The sequence below is a fragment of the Cucumis melo genome, unplaced genomic scaffold (genome assembly GCF_025177605.1).
Source record: "Cucumis melo cultivar AY unplaced genomic scaffold, USDA_Cmelo_AY_1.0 utg002191l, whole genome shotgun sequence".
Classification (NCBI taxonomy): Eukaryota; Viridiplantae; Streptophyta; class Magnoliopsida; order Cucurbitales; family Cucurbitaceae; genus Cucumis; species Cucumis melo.
This window is the reverse complement of record NW_026124971.1, coordinates 20,001-24,334: the sequence shown is the minus strand read 5'-3', so window position 1 is coordinate 24,334 and position 4,334 is coordinate 20,001.

Sequence of the window (4,334 nt, the reverse complement as noted above, 5' to 3'; positions counted from 1 at the left end):
TCTAGCCGGAATCTTATTAAAAATGGGAGCATATGGATTGGTTCGGATCAATATGGAATTATTACCCCACGCCCATTCTATCTTTTCACCCTGGTTGATCATATTAGGCATAATTCAAATAATCTATGCAGCTTCAACATCTTCGGGTCAACGCAATTTAAAAAAAAGAATAGCTTATTCCTCCGTCTCTCATATGGGTTTCATAATTATAGGAATTGGTTCTATAAGCGATACGGGACTGAATGGAGCTATTTTACAAATAATCTCTCATGGATTTATTGGCGCTGCACTTTTTTTCTTGGCAGGAACAAGTTATGATAGAATACGTCTGGTTTATCTCGATGAAATGGGAGGACTGGCTATCCCAATTCCAAAAATATTTATGACTTTCAGTATCTTATCGATGGCTTCCCTTGCATTGCCTGGTATGAGCGGTTTTGTTGCAGAATTAATAGTCTTTTTTGGAATAATTACTAGCCAAAAATATCTTTTAATGGCAAAAATAGTAATTACTTTGGTAATGGCAATTGGAATTATATTAACTCCCATTTATTTATTATCTATGTTACGCCAGATGTTCTATGGATACAAGCTTTTTAATGCTAAAAATTCTTATTTTTTTGATTCGGGACCACGAGAGTTGTTTGTTGCGATCTCTATCCTTATACCTGTCATAGGTATTGGTATTTATCCAGATTTTGTTTTCTCACTATCAGTTGACAAGGTCGAAGCTATTTTATCTAATTATTTTGCTAGATAGTTTTCATAAAAAAATGAAACAGCAATACTATAATAATTTTTTTTAATCATTCGTTGCACAATAAAAAAAAGAAGTCTTTTTTCTTAAGTTAAATAAAAAAATGAATTGGACTTCCTCATACATTTGGCTTTTGTGAGAACCATTTGAATCAAGTAATGTAGTGATTCAAAGGGTTCTCGATGTCTTACACACAATTTTCTTATCTATACCCCTCCATGTTTGTGTTCGTCAGGCCCTTTCTTGAATGAATTCAATTAGATGTTAATGTAAATGAACCATAACTATGTAGCCCTATCCCTAATAGATTGACCCCAAAATAGCATATCCAAATTATAAGAAAACCCATAGAGGCCACAATTGCGGAATTTACACCTTCAAAATTTTTATTTGTTCGCGTATGTAAATAAATTGCAAATATCGTCCAAGTAATAAATGCCCAAGTTTCCTTTGGGTCCCAATTCCAATACGATCCCCATGTCTCATTAGCCCATACTGCCCCTGAAAGAATACCTATGCTTAAAAAGATAAACCCTAGACTAATAATACGATAACTCCAATGATCTAATTGTTGAATCAGTTGAGACTTATAATAATTCTTCGAAGAAAAAAAGGAAGTGTTTCTTACAAAATAGTTCCCTTCGTTGATGTATTGGATCTCATCAAAGGAAAATAACGCATTTAATAAATTATTGTTTTTACCAAAAATTCTTATAGCTTTTTGAAATGTAATCACTATAAGAGCTACTGAAAATAATGATCCACATAAAAGAGCTGCATAACCTAATACCATCATACTTACGTGCATCATTAACCAATGAGATTGGAGAGCGGGAACTAATAGTGGGGATTGATGCATTTCAGTTAAAAAACCTGAAGTAGCAAAACCTTGTGTAAAAATAGTACTTGGCGCGGTTATTGCGCTTACACTTAAATGGTTTTTATATTTTTTTAAATAAGCAAATAGATGAATAATGGATAAAGCCCATGAAAGAAATAGTAATGATTCATATAAATCACTTAATGGTAAATGCCTCAAATAAATCCAACGAGTAACTAATAATCCTGTTATACAGAAAAAAGTAACTATCATGCCCTTTTCTGACGAAACATAGAGTCCTACGGTTTCATTGATTAATAAGGTTATTAACTGAATTGTAATGACAATTGAAATGACCGAAAAAGATATATGAGTTAATATATGCTCGAAAGTTAAAAATATCATAAAAAAATAAATTTAAAGGTCCCGCAATTCAATTATTTGAATTAATATCTGGGACTTGAATTATTAATTCTATTATAGAACTTTTTTTTATAAAAAAAAAATGGCATGCCGCCACTCGGACTCGAACCGAGATGCTCTAGCACTGCTTCCTAAGAGCAGCGTGTCTACCGATTTCACCATAGCGGCTTTCTCGAAATCATAATAACCTATTATTATTCAATCGTCGAGATTGAAAAAAATAGAATGAATTTGCAATTAAATGGAATATTTTTTACAAAATATTTATCGTGGATAAAAAACTCTTTATCTTTAAATGATAATTTCATTAAAGGGAAAAAAATAGGAGATTTGAGCGTTTCCAATAAAAATCTTATCCGATTTCATTTATTTCAATAAGAATTTAAGGTGTCAATTTTCTTCATTTAATAATAGTTTTATTTTTTTAATAATAGTTTTATTTTATAGGATTTTGCAAACCAATTTCATTATGTATTCGGCGAGATATATTCTATATCTATAATAGTAATAATGATTTCGAGAAAAGAAATAAGGTAAGGGTTCATAGAATTCAAAAAGAAGGTTTTAACTTAATCAACTAATGTCATCGTTTCAATGTCTTATTAAATTTTTAATAAAGAGTTTCAGTTTACTATTTGCTCTTCTATATTTCGATATTATATATAATATCGAAAATAGATAATAAAATCAAAAATCAACAAAAACTTTTTGGTTTAGTGGGGCGATGGGGATTCATATTTTCCCCATCTCGAAAATGATAAAACAAAGATATGAAAAAGAAAGGTCAACCTTTTTTATTCTTTGAACAAAAAAGTACCATTTTCCATTTTTTAATTGAGTAAACAAACGATTTATTATTTTTTTTTACATAGCCTACAAAAAGGAAAAAGAATTTCATATTTATCCGCTCAAAACATTAGGAAAATTACACTAATTGCTTTGATAAAAAAAAAATTTATATTTAATATATAAAAAATATATATATAAAATATAAAAATTATAAACGAACTTTTACTAGGCTGTTTTTTTGAGTCAAACCAATTCAGATTATTCCAATCTTTCAGTATTTATTTGATTTGTCCCCCAAAAAACTTTGGGAATTACCCGTTGAAAGAGATTTTGCTAGCGAAAAAGCTTTCAACGCTGCCCGACGCCCTTTGCTTTTCCAAATATTTTTCCGAATCCGTTTTTTTTGATATAGAAGTGCGCTTTTTTGGAACTGCCATTACAAAATTATAATTGATTATTCATTACTATAGTTGGATGTGAAAGACATCTATTGTTCAAAATGAATTGTTCTTTACTATTTATTATCCATTTATTATTGAAATTATAGTATACTCCTAATATAGCTATCGAAAATTCGAAATTATTAGATTAGAAACAAAGAAAAAACAATATATATAATGTTATTTTGTCAAAAAAAAATTGTTTAATGATTCGTAGAATTTAATACAAAGAAGTCTTATTTTACTGGATCAACTTGTAGACTGTCTTTTATGATTGATACCAAAATAAAATAGTGTTTTTGGTCTAATTATTCTTTCTTGCTCTAGAGCGGGGAATTTTTGTAATGCATACTAAATAATAAAGAAAATTTGCAGTTTCTATATTGTCAAAAAATTTTACTTAAAAGTAATGGGTGTGTTCATTAATAGTTTCAATGGATCATCTCATCTTATTTGAACAATTGTAACTTCGTGACTTGAAATATTTGAAGTATTTGGCAAAAAATTAAGAATAGAAAAATAAAATTCTATTTCCGTTTTGGATATTTAAATTTGTTATTAACTGATCCTTTTGAAAAGAGATAAGAGCTGGTGAATCAGAAAAATTAATTAGGAATTTAATATACTTTTTTATGGAATATACATATCAATATTCATGGATCATACCGTTCATCTCACTTCCAATTCCTATCTTAATAGGAGTGGGCCTTCTACTTTTTCCGACGGCAACCAAAAACCTTCGACGTATGTGGTCTTTTCCGAGTATTTTATTGTTAAGTATAGTTATGATTTTTGCAGTTTATCTGTCTATTGATCAAATAAATACTAGTTATATCTATCAATATGTATGGTCTTGGACTATCAATAATGATTTTTCTTTAGAGTTGGGCTACTTGATCGATCCACTTACTTGTATTATGGCAATATTAATCACGACTGTTGGAATTATGGTTCTTATTTATAGTGACAATTATATGTCTCATGATCAAGGATATTTGAGATTTTTTGCGTATATGAGTTTGTTCAATACGTCAATGTTGGGATTAGTTACTAGTTCGAATTTGATCCAAATTTATATTTTTTGGGAATTGGTTGGAATGTGTTC